General features: G+C 35.3%; 1 long non-coding RNA gene across 3 annotated transcripts; it reads right to left on the reverse strand.

The window, feature by feature from the left end:
- Positions 1-951: 951 nt before the first annotated feature.
- Positions 952-13,517, reverse strand: LOC110604078. Of its 3 annotated transcripts, XR_006348965.1 has the most exons (3): positions 12,970-13,509; positions 8,847-12,853; positions 952-1,564 (listed from the first exon to the last, which is right to left on the reverse strand). It is a non-coding gene; the product is annotated as an uncharacterized LOC110604078 (long non-coding RNA). The 3 variants fall into 3 exon arrangements; XR_006348966.1 differs by lacking the exon at positions 952-1,564 and having other exon boundaries at positions 11,314-12,853; positions 13,045-13,517; XR_002486202.2 differs by lacking the exon at positions 952-1,564 and having other exon boundaries at positions 11,314-12,853; positions 12,970-13,517.
- Between the last annotated feature and the right edge of the window lie 8,681 nt (positions 13,518-22,198).

Here is a 22,198-nt window from a genome sequence, read left to right on the forward strand (position 1 = left end):
GTGTGACTCGAAGTATGGTCATAGCTTTGTGGCTGACATCAGAACTAAAAACGCTAACTTTTCAAGGAGGATAGTTTAAGTCTGCCCCCTTCAAGACCTAACTGGCATAATAGACTGAACTTTGCTCCCCATTATTCTCACGAACGAGTACCGAGCAAACTGTTTCCTGCATCACAAATAAGTATTAACTGTGCGGTTGTCGAAGCCGGTCAAAAATAACATTTTCAGTTATCAACAATTTTACAACTGCAGATAGTGGTGAAAGGATCGAATCCACAGGGAATCGATACTTACCTATCTTCCTTATCAAGACCAAGAAAATAAACTAAAAGTAAATGAACAATAAATAAATTAAATTGAAAGCAAATTAAAAAGGAGGGTTTTGAGATTGATTCAATTAAACTAATACTGAAAGCAATAAAATAAAGCAAATAATTAAAGTAAAGGAATTCAAATATGAGAAAAGCTTTAGTTGAAGAATTGGATCCACTTCAGTTGTTGGAATCGATCATTGATACTTAGATTCTTTTATTTGATTCAATAAATTAGTTATGGAGATGGAAGACGTTTCTCACCACCATATCTCTCCTTGAGCATAAATTAATTAGGGAACGTCCTCTAACCAATCACTAATTAACAAGTTATCAATGAACGTCTTTGGGCCTTAGTCATCTAACAACTGTCAATTGCATTAAGAAATAGAGAGACCTAATTCTAACTACCCAAACGCATAGTGATATTGCTAGATCATACAATCTCCTTAGTTTTTACACCAAAAGTTACTTATGTTTGAACAATCCAAGCAATTACGGACTTAAAACTATCCAAACTAATAATTTATTACTTTGCAATCAAGAATCAATTGGCCATATTGATCAAAATAACAAAGCAACAATGAAATTAAGCATGAGATTGCATGAATATTGAAAAACAAAAGTTAAACAATGTGTGTTCAGATCTCCAATCCATAAAACAACTAAAGTATCAATCAATCTTCAACTAGAAAAAAGGGTTTCAGCCACTCATGACTGAAACAAAACCAAAAATAAAAAGAAAGAGGAGAAGAAGAGATGGCCGAATGGCTTGACTTGGAGGAGAAGGGAAGCCTGCGCCGAATCTGAGATGCGAAAAAAGTGTGGCCGATGCTTGTTGATGCTCTTATATAGGCGTGCAGCTTGCTTGATCCCAAAGTAAGAGGAGAAGAGTGTTGCTCTAAGTTTGCTTGTCAGGTGAAGCCTCCTTTTGAATTTTGAATTTCAAATTTTGAATGCTTGAGAGGCAAGTGCATCTTCTTGAGATTTGGCTTCCTGAATAGGCAGAACTAAATGCTGAGGTGTCTTCACATTTTAAATAAAGGAAGGAAGATTTGAAATTTGAATTTCAAATTATTCTGCTGACTGCGCTTTTCTTATTTATCTTCACTACTGCACTTTCCTTATTTGGCTCTTTCATTATTTATCTTCACTTCAGCTGCAAGTTGACTTGGACAATAAGCTTATTTTCCTTTGTTCCTTTTTACGCAATTTTAAGAGTATTTTCTCCAAATTACCTTTTACACTATTTTCTGCAAAATAAAATCAAAATCACAAAATTAGGCAGAAAAAATATAAATTAACATTAATAACAACATGATAAAATGGTCTAAATTTAGACTGATCAAGTATAGAAATAAAACCTCACCTTCAATAAGCGAGCTTAACAATGGAGGAGATGATAAAAAGGTTTTCAAACTTTCAAATGTCTCTGCTCATTCTTTCCCTCACACAAATTTATCTTTGTCTTTAAAAGCTTTAAAAAATGGGAGATAGCTTTTGGCTGATCATGATATAAACCGACCCAAGATTGTGACTCGCCCATTTAACTTTTGTACTTCATTAATGGTTTTAGGCACTTTCATATTTTGGATGGCACCAATCTTTTCAAGGTTCGCTTTTATACCTCTTTTTGAAACTATATATCCCAAAAGCTTCCATGCTCTCACCCTAAAGGTGCACTTTTTAGGGTTTAGTTTCATACCTGCCTTGTCTAGTACGTCAATGAATTTTTGGATATCATCTGTATGGTCTTTCAAGAATCGGCTCTTCACCACTATGTTATCTACGTACACTTTGATTATTGACTCAATTATGTCTTTAAAGATGCCTGATACCAGCCTTTGATAAGTCGCCTCCGCATTTTTTAGTCCGGATGCGATCACCTTGTAGCAGAAAACTCATTCATCTGTAATGAATGCGATCTTCTCTCTATTCTCAATGTCCTCATGATTTAGTGGTAACCTGAAATGGCATCAACAAAGAAAATCACTGCGTGACTTGTGGTTAAGTCTACTAACATGTCCATAGATAATAATGGACAATGATCTTTTGGACATACATTATTCAGGTCAGTAAAATCCATGCACATTTTCTATTTCCTATTGGCCTTCTTCGCCAAAACCACATTGCTGAGCCATGTGAGATACTAAACCTCCTTTATTAACATTGCACTTAACAGCTTGTTAACCTCTTCTTTGATCACTTGTTGCCTCTCCGGTGCGAACTTTCTTTTCTTTTGTTGGACTAGTTTGATGGCTTTGTCAATAGACAACTTATGAGTAATGAGAGTCGAGTTCACTCCTGTTACATCTTTTGGAGACTAACCAAAAATAGTCACTCGACATTTTAGTAATTCTATTAAACGGTTCTTTGTTTAACAAGTTAATGCAATATCGAACTGTACCTTTTTATCCTTACTTAGATGCATCTCTTCTACTGGGTCAGCTGGATTTAATTTATGTGAGATTCTAGTTTCTCTAGCAAGTTGATGGATATTTTCACTTTCCCGAGGCTTTTTGTGGGGCTTCCGCAACCTTTTTTGACTAACCTCGGGTTGCTTCGGACTATGGGATACTTAGAGTTAGTAACTTAAGACACATAGCACCCATATTAATAACTATATCGTAGCAGTTTAGAACTAGGCGGTTGAGTATCACATTGTATGCAATCTACCACCGTGAACTCTACATACAGATCCCGCTTATATTTTTCGTCACCCAACATTAGGGGAGGTTGATGGTGTCCAGTACTGCTACAATCTTATTTCCTAATCCTACTAACGTATAGAAAACTTTGACAAGATTATTTTTATCCAAGCCTAACTTGTTAAAAATATTTAGGATGAGAAAATTAATAGAACTACCTATATCCACCAATACTTGCCTTCATACCTATTTAGAAGGATTTTGACAATTAGCGGATCGTTTTGAAAGAATCCTATCACTTTGTCTGCAGGACCGAACCTTACTTTCTATTTAGTCGTAGACTTTACAGCAGACTTAGACCGGACCTAATTTTTGCTACCGACGTCTGATAGAGAACCATGATAACTTTTCAGAAAGGGAATTTCGAGACGCATGACTTTCAAAAGTGTGACGAGGGCCGCAGGCCTTGTCACAAAGTTCGATATAGGGTCAATTTTGCATTTTAATTATTTTTTTGGATATTTTGGATATTTTCATAATTTTGCATATTAGGGTTTTGTTTATATTATAAATAGCCTCCGTTGGCTATTAGAAACTCACTTTGCAATATTTGAAGAATTTTAATAATACTGTTCGTCTTTCGGCCTATTTTTTCTCTTATATCGTCTTAGTCAAATGATATTAGTTAAAACTCCTGACAGAGTCTAATTAGTTCTTTATCAGATTGGTATCAGAACAAAGTTCAACCATGACAGATAACCAAGAGGCGCGACTTGCTACGATTGAGGCATCTTTGGTAGAATTAAAGGAGATAATCGGACAGCTGACCCTGCAACAAGGAATCCACCAACCCGCCGCCGCCGCACACCCCAGCCAGTCGCCAATCTTGTGGTCGCCAAATCTATGCCTACAAATCTCCAATAGAATTATCAGGAAGGTTACAAGATCAAGATAGACCTTCAAAATTTTTTTGACTCGTTGGATGTGTAATCTGTTCTTGATTGGCTGGCAGAGGTTGAACGTTTCTTCGAAGTTATGAACGTGGAAGAGAATCACAAGGTTCCGATTGTGGCCTATAAGTTAAAAGAGGTGCAGTAGCCTGATGGAATTCAATTCAAAATGAACGCTATCGGAGGAGGCTGAAACCCATATGAAACTGGATGTTGATGAAGCAGATGATTGAACAACAGTTCTTGCCTAGCGATCACGCTCAGGTTTTGTATAACCGGTATCATGAATGTGTACAGGAGAATCAAAGGGTGAATGAATATACCGATGAGTTTTTGAGGTTGCAAGCGAGGTGTGAAAACTATAAGAACGAAGCCCAGCAGGTTGCTCATTATCAGAGGGGCCTGAATCACGAAATTCTTTGTATGATGGGAGTAGCTGTGATTTTTATCTTGGCAGACGCCATTAAGATGGCAAAAAGGGCAGAATAGTGTGTTGATTGGCAGCCACGACAGCAGTGCAACCAGAATTTCAATTACAGAAATTCTAGTTTGATAAGAAAGTAGCAGTACAGAGGCAACTACAACGGACAACCTTCTAAGGTTGTAAATTCTAGCAATCCTCAAAATACTATGAAAGAAAGGAGAGACAGTAAAAGAAAAGCAATCACCACTACAGTAGATAAAGGAGGCAGAACCAATCCTTATTAGAAGCCAACGAGAGACATATGTTACTGCTGCAGGCAATATGGTCATCGATCAAATAATTGTTCAGAACGTAGAGGAGTTAATACTGATCACTGACAAGTTAATGTAGTTGCGCAGGTGGCTGAAATTGACGAGAAAGTGGATGACGATGACGGATCTATTGCTGGTTCTAAAGATCGAGAGGTCACCTATGTGGTGAAGAAAATCTTATGCTTAACAAAACATGAGGATGAGACGCAAAGGAGAAAGATTTTCCAGGCAATGTGTCGAGTAGGAGAGGCAATTTGTAGGCTAATTATAGATAGTTGCAGTTGTGAGAATTTGATAGCTAAGCAATTGGTGGAGAAATTGCAGTTGCCTACACAGCTGCACCCTTCGCCATACAAAATCAGATGGATTAAGAAAGGTTCGATAATTGAGGTCAACGGAATTTGCAGCGTGCCTATCTTGATTGGTAAATCTTATACTGAATCTGTCAATTGTGATGTTGTGCATATAGATTACTGTAGAATTTTGCTAGGTCACCTTTGGCAGTTCGATGTTGATGCTTTGCATAAGGGGAAGGAGAATTCATACATATTCACGTGGAATCAAAAGAAAATTACTATCTTGCCTTCCGGTTGTGCGAAATATTCTAAAATGGAAGGGAAGAATGTTGTTGCTATTTCCACGGGAGTGCAGAAGCTATCAAGCGCAGTTCAGAAATCTGGAGGCACATTGGCTTTATTAGTGAGAGCAAAAGGTTCAATGGAGGATGCACCATCTTTACCACCACCCGTCAAAAAGCTGTTGAAAGAGTTTCCTAAGATAGTGGAGGAATCATCCAAGCTTCCACCTCTGTGGGATAACCAACAACAGATTGATCTCATTCCTGAATCAAAATTACTGAATCTGCCTCATTACAAGATGAATCTAAAGGAGAGTGAAATCCTCCAAGAACAGGTTGAAGAATTACTGAAGAAGGGGCATATTCGGGAGAGCATTAGTCTCTGCGAAGTACCTGTCCTATTAGTTCCAAAGAAAGATGGACTTGGAAAATGTGCGTGGATAGCAGGCCATAAACAAAATTATGGTTCAGTATTGATTTCCTATTCCACGACTGGATGACATGCTGGATCAGCTATCCGGATCTAAAGTCTTCTCTAAAATTGACCTTAAAAGCGGTTATCACCAAGTCCGGATCAAGGAGGGAGATGAATGGAAGACCGCCTTCAAGACTAAGGAAGGCTTGTATGAGTGGCTGGTTATACCCTTTGGTTTGACAAATGCACCTAACACTTTTATACGACTCATGAACCAGGTTTTGCATCCTTTCTTACGCAAATTTATGGTTGTTTATTTTGATGACATCTTCATTTTTAGTTGCAGCGAAGAAAAATATTTACAGTATCTCTGTCAAGTCATAACAACATTGCAAGAAAGTTGCTGGTTATTAATCTTAAGAAGTGCATTTATATGACGGAGCGCGTTCTGTTCCTGGGATTCGTTGTTAATGCAGAAGGAATGTTGATGAGAAGGTAGAAGCAATACAGAATTGGCTCATCCCCACAACTATTTCTAAAGTTCGCAGTTTTCATGGCCTTACTACTTTCTATCGATAGTTTATCAAAAATTTCAGCAGCATCTTTGCCCCTATCACAGATTGCTTGAAGAAAGAGACAGTGTAGAAATTTACTTGGACTGACGCTGCCAACAATAGTTCTGAAGAGATTAAAGATAAGCTTACTTCTACCCCTATTCTTGCTCTACCCGATTTTGATAAATTGTTTAAGGTTGAATGTGATACTTGTGGAGTTGAGATTAGCGGAGTATTATCACAGTCTAAAAGGCCTATTGCTTTCTTTAATAAGAAATTGAATGAAGCTAGAAAGAAGTGGTCCACTTATAAGCAAGAGTTATATACAGTATTTTGGGCTTTTAAAACTTGGGAGCAGTATCTAATGAGGCGAGAGTTTATTATTCATACAAATCATCAATCTTTGATCCATTTTAAAACTCAAAAACATGTGAATAAAATGCATGCTCGATGGACAGCTTACTTTGGAGCATTTCATTATGCATCAAACATAAGGCTGACCATAGTAATAAGGTGGCAAATGGTTTGAGTAGGAGGACTGCTCTGTTGATTACAGTTAATCAGAAGGTTGTAAGTTTTGAATTCTTAAAGGATTTGTATGCTACAGATGATGACTTTACTGATATATGAGCTAGAGTCCAGACTCACCAGCCTGCTGATGGGTTCTTGATACATGATGACTTTCTTTTTAAGGAGAACATGTTATGCATTCCTCGATTTTCTTTGCGAAAAAAGCTGATTCGGGAGGTCCATGGAGGAGGCTTAAGTGGTCATTTGGGGTGTGACAAGACAATTGCTAGGTTGGAGGAGCATTTTTACTGGCCACAATTAAAAAGGGATATGGGTCAAATGGTCCAGAAGTGTCCAGTTTGTCAAACTCAGAAGGGACATTCGCAGAATACAGGCTTACACACTCCACTGCTTATTCCAGCACATTCTTGGGAAGATTTGTCTATAGATTTTGTTCTTGGTCTTTCACGTACTCAACGTGGATCTGATTCTATTTTTCTTGTTGTTGACAGGTTCTCCAAAATGACGCATTTCATTCCTTGTAAGAAAACTAATGATGCTTCTCATGTGGCAAAACTATTTTTCCATAAAGTTGTTCGCTTACATAGCGTCCCTAAGACCATTACTTCTGACAGAGATGTGAAGTTTCTAGCTTATTTCTGGATAACTTTATGGAAACATTTTGGAACTGAACTTTTATATAGCAGTGATGCCCATCCCCAAACTGATGGACAAACTGAAGTGATTAACCGCACGCTTAGCAATCTTCTGCGCTGCATCTGCAGTAACAAGAAAACTGTTTGGGACTTTGCTCTTATCCAAGCAGAATTTGCTTACAACAGTATTGTCCACAGCTCCACAAAGATGTCACCGTTTGCTGTTGTGTAGAGAAAAGTTCCAGCGCATACAGTTGATCTTATTGCCCTTTCCACAGGTTCTCACAACAATATTGCAGCAAGCAACTTAACAAAGCAACACGTTGATGTTTTTAAACAGATATAACGTCTTACAGAAGCCAATGACAAATATAAAGCTACAGCTGATAAACATAGGCATTTCAAGTCCTTCAATGTCGGTGATCAAGTTATGGTTTATTTACACAAGAAGCGTGTAGAGTACAGAAAAAGCTTGCCAAAAAGATTGGTCCATTCCGGATCATTCAGAAGATCAATGACAATGCCTATACTCTTGACCTCTCACATGAAATGAAAATTTCCAAAACATTTAACGTGACGAATCTATTTCAGTACTACCCTGCTGATGACAACTCGAGATCGAGTTCTTTACAAGTGGAAGTGAATGACATGGAGCAACTAGTCTTGGACTTTACGGCAAACTTGGACCGGGTCTAACTTTTGCTGTCGACGTTCGATAGAGACTTATGATAGCTTTCCAGAAAGAGAATTTCAAGATGTACGACTTTCAAAAGTGTGACAAGAGCAGTAGACTTGTCACAAAATTCGATATAAAAATTCTATCGTTTGGAGAGTCAATTTTGCATTCTAACAAATTTTTTTAAATATTTTTATAATTTTGCATATTAGAATTTTATTTCTATTATAAATAGTCTCTCTTTACTATTAGAAACTCACTTTGCAAATACTATTGGTTTGTCCCCAACTTTAGAGTCTTGGGTATTTCACCAAATAGGTGTTGAACTGCAGCAGCTGTCCAATGCAATTATTTGACTAGTAACGTATTAGAATTGGAACCACACAGCAAAAAGTCCTCACTACTACTGTTCAAATGGTTTTCAATATAGCACAGGTTAAGGATTTCTCGTCACGATACATTACTGGTCAAACATAACCCAAAGCCAATCCCAAACTCTAAAAGTCACAGACTTCTGTTTTGCTGTGATCACAAACTCGAAAACAAAAACAGTTTTTTTTTAAATAAAATGAATAATTTAATATAAAATTCATGAAAAGCTTAAAATGTCACGCACTATTAATCCAAATCCCAAACAAAATATCTAATTTAAACACTTACATGCTAAATGAAAAAATCTAGTAAGTAAAACCGAGACACCCAAAACTAGATATACAAAATTATGGAAACAGAGGAGAATAAAGCACATAAAAAAACTTAAGCAACAAACAAACAGATCATAACCAAGCTACAAAATCTTCTTGCCTACAAACACCTTGTTTGGCTAAGAAGTCTGCAATCCAGTTTGCCTCACGCAGCATCTAGAGCCTTCATCCAAGTAGAAACACGGTGCAAAATAAGACAATAAAACTCATTAATTAAGCATCTTTCTCATTAAAGATTTTATCATTTCTCGCCAACCAAAGGGACCATAGAATTGCATAAGCTAAAGCAACCCAAAATTTTCTTTGAAATTTATCAACCACTAAAAATTGTCCTTCAACTAAAACAGATGGGACGGAGATGGGAACACAAAAAGAACAACTCCACCATCTAAGGAACCATACCCAGACATTCCAAGAAAACAAATAGTGAATAAAGATATGAGAGATAGTTTCCACAAACATACCACATCTCGGACATAAATTCTAGTCAGGTGGAATAATACCAAGATGACAAAAACAATCTTTTGAATATAATCTACCATGACTTATCAACCAAATCAGATTTCCAACTTTTGGTGGAGTAATACCTAACTAAACAAAAGGTACACCCAACTTCATATCACAAGATGAGGCTAGCAAACATTTTTAAAGAGATTTCATAGAAAAAAAAAAAAGCATATTTTTAAAGAGATTTCATGGAAAAAAAAGCATATTTTTCTCCGATTTCCAAATGAAACGGTCTTGCTTAAAATTGCATAAATTCACATTACTAATAGCAGCAAGCAAGTGACTAGAGAGATAAGCTCCCACTCCCATAGGTTGTGCTTCCAAAAGAGCTTCCAGATCCAATAACCTAGGTCGCCCACCACAACATCCTGATCTAATGATAAACTAAAAAGACTGATAAAAATAAATTTCAAAGGTGTATCACTAAGCCATTTGTCATGCCAAAACTTAATTTAATCTCCATTACAAATAGCAAAGGAGATATTTTCCAAAATAAAAAATGCGCCCTTTATAGATAAAGATTTTTGGATGTCAGTCCAAATAGGGAACAATTTTTTACCCACAGCTATAGCAAGCCCACCATCCACCTGAAAAGGATACTTTGATTTTAAGACCCGACCCCAAAGAGATTCTTGGTCAGTGCTAAGTCTTCAAATCCAATTAAAGAGAAGGGCCAGATTTTGTAGACTAATGTCTTTAATCTCTTAACCACCATCTGTTTTAGACTGAATCAGAGTATTCCAGTTGATAAGGTGTAATTTTGTACTAGACATACCACCAGACAAAAAAAGTTTCGCATACGAGTCTCAATTTTATTAGCTATCTTTTTGGAGACCTTAAAGATAGAAAGATAATAAAGGGGCAAACTGTTGATGCATGACTTGATCTAAGTTAACCTTCCAGCTATTGAGAGAACTTTACCTTTCCAAAAAGACAATCTCTTTTCAACATTTTGGACTATTGGTGACCATGTGGTGCATCTTCTACTATTAGTACCAAGAGGAAAACCAAAATATCTTGTTGGTAAAGAACCATAATTACAGCAATAGAGATTAGCAGCTTCCTGAGTTACATCCGAAGCAACACCAATACCAAAAAGCATACTCTTATGGAAATTGACACTCAAGCAAGAAATATAATAAAAGCAACGAAGGATTCTTTAGATTGCCAGAACATTATCAGTATGAGGGGTAGTGAAAAGGAGAGTATCATCTGCGAAGCATAAATGAGAAATGGAGAAGCTATGGTTTCCAGCACCTACCTCAACACTTTTAAGATGGCCATTGTTGATGGCTGAATTGATAAGAAAATCTAACAGTTCAGCAGCAATAATAAATAAAAAAGGAGAAAGTGGATCACCTTGGCGTAGGCCATTCTACTAGGAGAATTCCTCTGAAGGGCACCCATTGATTAAAATATTAACTCTTGCCTTTGAGACACAAGTCCATATTTATTTTCTCCATTTTAACACAAAACCCATGCATGACATAGTGTGGTCTAGATGGTTTTGGCAAACAGTATCAAAAGCCTTTTTCAAAATCTAATTTGAATATAAAATATCCCTTCCCAGCCTTCTTGTGAAAAATCAATTACTTTCAAAGTAATGAGAAAACAGTCAAGAATCTGCATACTTGAAACAAAAGCACATTAATTCTTACTGATGATCAGAGAGAGTACTTTCTTAAGCCTAGCAGCCAACAAGTTAGAAACTATTTTATAAACACCATGGATATTGGTCTAAAATCATTTGCTCTTGAGGCACCCATAACTTTTAGAATCAAAGCAATAAAAGAGGCATGAGTAGGAGATGAAAGAGAAGCACTGGTGAAAAACTCATAAAAAAGCCTAGAGAGGTCCTCCTTAATAAGAGGCTATGCCCATTTATAAAAGTAGAAATTTGCACTATCAGGGCCAGGAGCTTTAGAAGAATCATATTGCCATACAACCGATTTTATTTCTTCCAAAGAAAAGGGCAATTCAAGACTTTCAGAAAATTTTGATGGAAGTGATTGTAAAGGCATATTAAGGAGAATATCAGAAAAAGAACGTTGTTTACAAAAGCGATCTTTAAAATAGTCAACAATGATCCTCTTTATTAAAGTTGCATCATGAAAGGACATATCTACATTTGAGATTTTAAGGATGGTATTCTTCCTCCATCGATTCAAACACTATAAATGAAAAAATCTTGTATTTTTATCCGCTAACTTACACCAAGCCATACGAGCTTTCTGTCTCCAAATACTTTCACAATGAGAAGTCTAAGAAGCTTTATCAGCCATTAATGAAAGAAAATTCTTTTTTTTCCCCAGATGTTAATATCCTGTTCTCCCCAGCAATTTCTAACTCATCAATCTTAGAGCAAATCTGCTTTAAATTAATATCAGCATACCCAAAAACTTCAGAGTTCCAAGATTTCAATTTTTGGCGAAGCAGCTTTAGTTTCACTACGAGAGAAGTAGAGGGATTAACATCCATAATTTCATTCCAAAAAGATTCCATCAATTTCACAAAACCAGGCCAAGACCACCATGCATCAAGGAAAGGAAAAGGCTTAGGTCCCCAGTCAAGAGCAAGCTCAGATATTAGCAAAATAGGATTATGGTCTGAAGGTCCCCTTGGCAACCCAACTAAACAGAGATTAGGAAAATCTTGCAACCAATGGAAAGAGACAAGAGCTCTATCAATTCGATTCTTAGAAAGAGAATTACGCCATGTGAATTTCCGCCTACACAAATCTATATCAACCAGAGGAGATCATCCACCATTTTCTTAAAAAATCGAACACCTGAGGAAGAAGCATTACCACTGGATCTTTGCGAGCGGTCTAACACTTGATTAAAGTCTCCCATTATTAAAACAGGTTATGCCAAATTAGTAAGATCATGAGTAATGGATTCCCAAAGACATTGTTGTTCTTGCTTTCAACAAGGGGCATAGATGACATCAACGAACGAACTAAAAATCGGGGAAGAAAAGCGGCAGGACAGAAGCATCCATGATTGGAATTTAAAACTGCAAGAGACGCTCACATAATCTTTATTCCAGATGCATAAGATTCCTCCAGACAAACCAACAACATCCACACCTACCCAATCCAAATTAGCCATACCCCAAAAATTTCTTATAATAGAGAAAGGCACTGAGGAACTACAACATTTTGATTCCAAGATGAGAACCATATCAACTTTATGCTTGAAGATTAATTTTTTCAGGTGTGAAGCTTTCGATTTACCTCCTAAACCCCTTGCATTCCAAGAAAGAATCACAGGCATACTAACATATAATAGTTAAAAATAAAAGCAAACTGAGAAAAACTCAAAAACAGGAGAAAATACAACCACAGAGAATACCAGATGAGAAATCACCACAATACCAGATGAGAAATCACCACATAGCAGCCCTGTTAGATCGCATTGCTACATAAAGATTTGTCTCTGGAAATATTATTGGTGAAATCCTCAACCAAAAGCCTCATCGCCATGGAAAATGATGCCAAGCGATTTCCCAAAGCAAACAGTCTTTGCCGCTTCAGAAAGGGGAGAGATAGAACACTTTCTTTTTGTCAATTTGGCCAAATAATCTTCATTTTTTCGATCGATTTCACTGTCTGTCACAACAAAGGATAGACAAGAGCCATTAGAAACTTTCATGCCTTTTTTCTTTCCACCAGCTTCTAATTTTGGGTATAGGTCAAGCAAATCAACAATGGGCTGAGAGATGGACCTATGCTTAATAAGCCTAGAGGCCTTATATGCAGAGAGATGCAAATTACTATCTAAGCATAGGCTGTAGACATACTGGTCATCAAAGGGCCCATCTTCAGAATCACCTGCGCTCTCTATATCATTTTCATTAACACCGGGATTCTTGGAACCAAGACATTCACGGCAATGCACCATACGATGAGAGCCGCTGACATTTGAGGTAATTGGTGAGCTATCTTCCAACCTTTCGTTGCTTTCGAAAGCTATCTTATCCTTTTTGTGAGCTGGAGAAGCATCTGAAACGCCATTTTTTCCATTGGAGTCATAAATGGCATTCACGTTTTAGCTGGACAGAGCAAAGTGATCAAGGTTTTTAGCGTTTCTATCCGGCAAAAAATCTTTTGAATGACCATCCTTCTTACTTGAACAATTAACATAGGTATTGATTTCACTGCTATTTGATGAATAAGGGTAATCTAGATAAGCTAGTTTTGATAGCAAGGGACCATTCTGATTAGAAAAGGACAAAGTGATATGAATTCAATAGGGTAAATTTTCAACAATGGAGTGGAGCAATCTTATATCATTTAAATGGAAGTTTAAAATCATATTTATATGATCCAAGCATACTTGAGACGTGTTTCAATTCATATGGGGCAGATTTGGTGCAATACTTGCAATTATGGATTTAAGGAGCCTAGTCAAGCCTATGGTCAAAACTACACAAAAGAAAATATAAAGTGAAGATCAAGAAAGGTTTTTGTGAAGATTCAGCTATTTCTTGATGGACTTGCTATGTATTATTATTTAAATACTTGCTTTATCTTGGCTTTGTTTGAGTTTGTATTCTGTCTATAATATTATCTTCTAAGTTTTAGAGTATTGGACCATATTTTAGGCTTATATTTTATTACTTATGAGTTGAGGTGTTATTTTAGTATGTGAATGGATTTGGACCTAGTGTGTAGTTCGGTTAAGCCTAAAGAAGAGTGTCTTAGAGTTTTATTTTTCTCCTTACTATATAAAGATAACAAATACTTGTAGGCGGTAACTTTTAATCAAAATTTTCAGAATTCTACTTCATGCCTTTGGCATGTATTGCTTTAAGTGAGAGTGAGGATTTGCTTTCATTAATTGCATCAAAAATCTTGGCTAACTTATCAACTATTCATTGTGGCGTTTGTTGGATTCTCATCTAAATCCTTCTATCATTGGCGTTTCAACTTCTTTAAGTGTAGTGTGCTATAGGAGGTGGGTTTATCAAATCTTTGGATTCTATATCTACTTGTGTGTGGATTTGAGGCTTGTACTATAGGATTCCACGTCAGTTGGTATCAGAGCCAAAGTGTGGTAAATTCTAATTTATCTTAGGTTCTAGGGTTTTTGAGTTTTACTTTATTCTGCCTTATTGATTTTGGTGAAGTTCTTGTATCCATGGCTGCACCTTCTTGATTGTCGAATTGTTACTTAATCTTTTTTGGAAGACAAATTCAAAATCTATAATAGAAAAAAAAAAAAAAAAAAAAAGAGGAAATTTCAAGGATTATTCTTGTTGGCCGAAATCTCCATTGCCTTATTTATCTTGATTTTTGGCCGAAATTGGTGAGATCTTTTTCCTGAATTCTTCTTGGCCGAACACTTGAGATTTGCTTCTTGATTTCTGTTTTATTTCTTGATTTGGCTAGAAATTGTGATATGTTTCCTATTTCATCTATATTGCCTCATCTTTCTCAATTGATAGCTGAAATTTATGAGAATCAATTTGAATTTTGAATTCGCTTGAATTCAAATTGGGAGATAAAAGAAATTCTGCATATTTTCTAAAGTGCACATTTAAGGTAATTACATCTAAATTGATTTGGTATCTAATCCTTCTTTTAAGATCATAAATTCAGCCATTGTGCTGTTGTCGAGTGAAATTTTAATTTTATGATCCTATTAGTAGGGTTTGATACTTGTCTTTTTTGGATAGTTTTTAAATAGATTCATATTTAATTTGCTTTGAAGTGAATTAAATTCAAACTTTTTGCCCAGATTTGTTTCCATTTGAATTCTAAGTTTCTGATTCTTGGTTTAAGCTTGCTTTGCTTTCTTGACATTTCTAGAGTATTGTTTGCTTGTGTCTATACTCTAAGTAATAAATTTCAAGTAGCATAAAACCTTGTTTGTGTGTTACATCCCAAGTTGTCAGTGTCTTCTTTCTATTTTTTGCACCTTGTGGTTGGTTAGTTGACCTTAGATCTGAAGTGCAATTGAAAAATCAGCAAAAGAGTGGTAAGAGTGCAAACACTTGAGTGCTTTTATTTCTAATATCGTATTTGCTAGTTCTCTTTGTTCTTTGTTGATTTAAGGTAGGATGAGTAAAGACAAGAATGTAGTGAATAGTAATGATGAAAGTAAACTGGACATGGCTAGTGATTATAAGCTCTTCAAAAAGCCAGTTGGTGATGAGTTTGGAAGGCTCTATAGGACTCTTGAGAGGATGACCAAAGCTATGGAGAGTTTGAAAATCTCATAAGCTTTCACTTCTACAAGAATACCTCAAAGAACTCTTAATTCTAATAGGCCTCAAGTCCGAGATGAAGAGTTGATGTGCCAGAGATTCATCCCTTCACACTATTATAGGGATTTAAATAACAGGTTTGCAAGATTAGTGCAAGGAGGGAAGATGGAGAAAGAAAAGAAGAGGCTAAAATTTCAATCTCAACTTCTATAGAGATTGAAATTAAAGAAGTTGTAATGTATGAAGTTAATGTAGTTGTTAATGAAAATTCCATCAATAAACTTATAAAAAAGGTTATGAATGAATGTGGACATGGGGAGGACATGATTGATGAGGTGGAGGAGATAAATGGGGCTGCTTTGAAAGTTGTCGAGGAGAATGGATCACATTCACAGGATCTTTCTATGACTAACATTGTTATGCCTAATTCATTTGTTCTTGATGTGCATGTTGTTGATAAAAGTTTCATGCTATTTCCACCTATTCAAGAGGAGATCTTTGAAGATGCATTGGTTCCTAAAACTTTCATTCCTGACATGAACATGAGCAAGATTCTAGGACGAATCTTTTTTAAAGAATGAGGGAATGATACGGTTCCAATATGGTAAATTTTCAATAATAGTGTGGAGCAACCTTATATCATTCAAATGGAAGTTCACAAGCATATTCATATAAACCAAATACACTTGTAACTTTTAAAATTATGGGCTTAGGGAGCCTAATCAAGCCTATGTGTCAAATCTACACAAAGGGAAGTCTAAAGTGAAGGTCAAGAATGTAACGATCCGGGAACCGGACCGCTACCGGCGCTAGAATTCAGATAGACTTAAGGTCGCCGGAACCCGTAGCAAGCCTACTATACATCCTGTATACCTGATAGAATCCTATACATGATCGAACATAATAACAAAAAAACTTAATTATTTCCATAGAACCAAGCTCAATCTGTACATGTATCATACTGAAAACATAAAACCCATACTAGAGCCCTCATCAAATGCTCTACTATGGTTAACATCACATGCCTCAAGCTTGGTTCAAATATAACTCATAATAAAAACTTTTACATAATGATCATGTTAACAGGGAATTACAAAGGTAAAGAAAGCTAGGGCCAAGCACAATTCTAATCCTTTAAAATTTACATGTCCACACTATACTATTACAAGAACTATACCAGCTACTATGCCGACTTCCCGATGCTATCTTTGACCTTACAAACCTGGGGTTAGGGAAAAGGGATAAGCTACAAGAGCCTAGTGAGCAGAACATAAAAATAGTTTAATAAACATATGCTCATATGAAATGCGTCACAATACAAATAATTCACATCAAGATGGACTTGTCACCAGTAACCCTCTACATATTCCAATGTGTCCGGCCCTCGACGGAGCTCCTCAGGACTTTCACTTAAACATAACATAACATAACATATCCATAATGCCAGGGTCGTAGAATGGGCAAGCCTTGGTCTTTCCCTTACATCGTGCCAGGCGCGTAGAATGGGCAAGCCCTGGTCTTTCCGTATCATATCATATCATAACATCTCGAGGGCTAGTGGGTCATCCAATATCCATCCACATCAACAGTAAATTATACAATGCATCATATTCGTGAGTTCTAATGCAAACAGCCTAGTACATAAACATGGCATTCGTGATGCATGAACATGCTTAAAAGAATTTGATTACTTTAAAATAATAGATTAGTTTAGTTTTACTCACCTCTGGCTGACGCTTGCCTAACAATGGTGCAACTAACTCACTGAAGGCCTCTACGGTCTCCCAGGTCCGATCCTACACAAAAGGATTCAAATGAGGGACCAAACATAACTATTACATGACTCTAAACAACTCTCCAAAAATCTCCTTAAACATACCAAAACATGCACATAAAATAAGTAAAGGAAGGCTGAGCAGGGGACTTTCGGCGGCAGGTTCGGCGACCGAAGGTCCCTCACAGATCCAAAAGTCAAGGACTTTCGGGGGCAGGTTCGACTGCCTAAACTCCACACAAATCCGAAAGTCAATAACCTTCGGAGGCGGGTTCGGCGGCCGAAACCCCATTACAGATTCGAAAGTCATGCCTTTGGGGGCAGGTTAGGCGGCCAAAAGGCTGCCTCCACAAGCAGGTTCGGTGGCCGAACCTTACTTCGACGGCCGAACCTAGGTTCTCCAGTAAGGCAGAACCTGATTCTGCCCTATGCACACAGCCACCAAAACACTCCAATCCTCACACCCAACAACTCAAACGCATGCATACTCACTCATCAAGTATAAGGGGTATAAAAACTAGCCTAAACCTCAACAAACAACAATAAAAACTCATAAGGGCAAACATTCATTAATAACCCAACTCAAACCCTAAAACTTTATATCTATCTATTTCATACATTTTTTACCCTTTATCCCTTCTTAAAACTTGATTAAAATAAAAGAAAAATAAAGATCTAGACTTACCTCATGGAGATCTAAGGGTAGTAGCAACCCAAACTTGGAGATGAGAGAAAAACATTCTCTGGAGGTCTCCAAGGTTTAAAAACTTGGATTCAAGCTTAAATCTTCAAAAACAAAAGGAAACTCATGATTTTCTTAAGAGATTTGAAGGAAAAACCACAAAAGCATCAAAGGGTGGCAAGAACTCACATCTGCCCGAAAATGGAGAGAAAAACTCTCTCATTTTAGGGTTGAAGGCCTCTTATAAATGGCTGGATAAACCACCTGGCGCAACCGAAATGGGAGGTCCCGCGGCGGCACCACCTTCGGTGGCTGAACCTGGTTTTTCCCCTCCAAAACTATTTTCTTCAAAACTCTTTTCTTTCTTTCTTAAAACCTTAAAATTTTCAAAATTCATTTTATAAAAACCTTATTTTACCCTTCTTAAGGAGATTCCAGCTTCGAGATTCCAGGTTCCAACTGAGATTCCGTCGGAAGATTGGAATTCTGACGTCGGAGTCCAGCCGGGTATTACAAAGAAAGGTTTTTATGAAGATTCAACTTTGTCATGATGGATTTGCTATGTATTATTATTTAAACACTTGTTTTATCTTGGCTTTGTTTGATCTTATATTCTACCCATAATTTTATCTTCTAAGTTTTAGAGTATTGGGTCATGTTTTAAGCTTATGTTTTATTACTTATGAGTTAAGGTGTTATTTTAGTGTATGAATGGGCTTGAGCCTAGTGTGTGGTTCGGCCAAGCCCAAAGAAGAGTATCTTATGGTTTTATTTTTCTCCTTACTATATAAGGATAAGGAACACTTGTAGGTGGCAATTTTTAGTCAAAATTTTTAAAATTTTTTTTCATGCCTTTAGTGTGTATTGCTTTGAGTAAGAGTGATGATTTGCTTTCATCAATTGCATCAAGAATCTTGGCTAACTTATCAACTATTCATTGTGGCGTTGTCGAATTCTCATCTATATCCTTCTATCATTGGTGTTTCAGCTTCTTTAGGTATGGAGTGCTGGCATGTATTGCTTTGAGTGAGAGTGAGGATTTACTTTCATCAATTGCACCAGGAATCTTGGCTAACTTATCAACTATTCGTTGTGTCGTTTGTCAGATTCTCATTTAAATCCTTTGATCATTGGTGTTTCAACTTCTCTAAGTGTGAGGTGCCATAGGAGGTGGGTTTATCAAATTTTTGGATTCCATATATACTTGTACGTGTGGGTTTAAGGCTTGTGCCATAGGGTTCCATGTCAGTACTTTTCAAATATTTTATTAGTCTAGCTAATGCAGCCTAATAGTTGTAATTGGGATTATATATATACATACTGAATCTACATATAACATAAGCTATATCATGTCGAAAAAAATCCATTAAATGCAAATCTCCCGATTGTCTGTGCATATTTAGATTGAGTAACAGGTCATCTCTATTTTTCTTTAATTAAAAGTTAGACCATAAAGGATGCTTACTACTTTGATATTGAAATGTCTAAACCTCTTTAAAAGTTTTTCAACACAATGATATTACAATAATATTATATTATTATTTTTTCTTATAATTCTAATACTCAAAATTACATTTGTTTCGCTCATATATTTCATATCAAATTTAGAACTAAGAAAATTTTTTATTTCACATACTACATCATAATACGTAGTAAAGATAAGCATACCATTTACATATAAATAAATAATCATATATTCATCATTTATAAGTTTTGTATATATACACTTATCAACTTCAATAGAGAAAAAACCATCACACATCAAAACTTGGTCAAATTTCTCATGCTATTATTTAGGTGCTTGTTTTTAAACCATATCAAAATCTTACAAGCTTGTAAATTTTATTTTCTTGACAAAAAACAACACAATCCTCAAGTTGTATTATATAGATTTATTATTTCAAATTTCCATTTAAAAATGATATTTTAATATCCATTTGGTGAATAAAAAGTTTATGTATTAAAATCAAAGTAATTAACACTGTAATAGAAAAAATTCTAGGCACAGGGGCAAAAATGTTAAAATAGCATTTGCATCCAATTGCTTTAGCTCCTGGAGGTAAGTCTACTAAAACCCAAATACTATTTTGTGCAATAGAATTTATTTCAATTTTACTCGTTTCTTTTTAAAAAAGAAGTTTCAGAAGAATAATAGCATCAGAAAATGTTATTGAATCATTTTCAATAAGATAAGTGTAAAAGTCATTTCCAAAATAGGTCTCTTTTCTTTGTCTTTTGCTTCTTAAATCTTCATTATTATTTTCAAAAATAATTTTCATTCAGTGCGTGGAAAATTTTCTTAGATTTTAAAGGTAGAAATGTTCAAAAAATTTACATTTTTTTTTATCTCAATTATAGTATCATAATCAAGCACATCACTTTTTAGAATAAGTAATATATATGTAACACTAGATTTAGCATAATCTATAAACATGCAATCAGAGATTTTTGAACCTATTTTCCTTTTTTAGGATTAGGAAGTATTAGTTTGGTAAGACACTCTAAAACGTTTAAATATTTTATGTTACGTATATAACATTTTCAAAATTTATTGGGTATTTTACTAGTTTTTTTATAAAATATCCTATTTTGTATATAACAAGCTGATAATAAGGCTTTTCTCCAAAAGTTATTAGGTGCTGATGAACTCAATGATAAAACATTCATTATTTCTTTTAAGGTCTTATTTTTCCTTTCCGCTGTTTTATTAGATTCAGGTGAATAAAGGAAGAATAATTTCATGAATTATTCTTTTTATTTTTTATAAAAGTCATTAAATAAGATATATTCACCATTTCTATCTAATCTAATCCTTTTTAAATTTTCTATGTAATTAATTTTTTCTACTTTAACTTTATATATTTAAAACATATCAAAGACTTCATTTTTATTTCTAAGCAAATATACTTTATTATATCTTCAATGGTCATTAATAAAGATTATTTTTTACGACTTCTAGTTATAGTTTGTTTTAAATTTTCCAAGTCTGTATGTATTAAACTAAGAAATTCAGTTTCTCTTAGTATAGTTGGATACGATTTCTCAATTAATTTATATTCTACACAAATTTCATATTTATTTAAATATGTATCACTAATACTAGATATTAAACCAAGATATTGAATTTTTTTAATATAATAAACACTAATAAATCATATTCTAGCATGCTATAAATCAATAAAGTCAATCAAGTAAGCAAAATAAGATGCACTTTCATTCAGTATTTTAGAAAATTGAGAACAAGAGTCTCTAATTACAATAACCTTTTTCTGCAAAATTACTATTTTTAGTCGATACAGTTTTGTCTCACACAAAAGACACTTTAATGCAAGCCTTTTTTTTTAATAAAGCTATAGAAATTAAATTTACTCTCATATTAGGTATATGAGAACATCACTAGGAGCCAAGGTCTTGGCAAATGTAAGTTTGAGAATGACCTTCCCTTTAACATAGATATTGCAGTCCTAGAATTATCAAGATACACATGTTCTCCTTTCTCAACAGTAATGTAGAAAATAAATGCATTTTTATTTATACAGAAATGTGTAGTAGCACTAGAGTCTACTACCCTTTCTTGTAAACTATAAGAAAAGTTTGAGAAGTGACTGTAGCAATAATATCATCTCCTTCAACTAAATCTACTTTTGGTTTAGGAGAATTATCATTTCTCACTTTTTTCTTACCCTGAGGTGCATGATGATCCAGCTACCACTATTTAAAGGTGGAATTATTAGTTATTGTAAAAATTAATTCTAAAAATCAAATATGCAATAGCAAAATATTTTATCTGCAATAACAAAAAATCTCACATTATCATATAAGCAGTTTTGCAAATATTAGGAAATTAACATCCAATTTAAACAATTTTGAATCGGTTAAAGTATAATTGTTTGCAAGTAAAGTTTAAAATTTAAACAATCGAAAAATAGAAATTTTGCAATTCTTTTTATTCACATGCACAGGAGAGGCAAATAGATGGATTTGAATTAGGCACGCAAGCCCTACTCCTCTCACTTACTCTTTACAAGCTCAATAGCTAGAACCCATTTATAAACCAATAAGAAACTGCGATTCCTAATCCATGTGGGATTTGGAACTTTTGAAATACAAAATAATTGTCAACACCCTTACCTTGTGCAATATTTTCAGCATGCTACATTAAATGAGAGTTGGGAGAGCAGTGATGGAAGGAGATGGAGACTGGATAGAGAAACGGTCAGTTTCAATGATAAGATGCCGGAGGAGAGACTATTTCATAATGTTGGGCCTTTAGTGAAGTATACCTCTCA

Source organism: Manihot esculenta, chromosome 16, assembly GCF_001659605.2.
Source record: "Manihot esculenta cultivar AM560-2 chromosome 16, M.esculenta_v8, whole genome shotgun sequence".
NCBI classification, from domain to species: domain Eukaryota; kingdom Viridiplantae; phylum Streptophyta; class Magnoliopsida; order Malpighiales; family Euphorbiaceae; genus Manihot; species Manihot esculenta.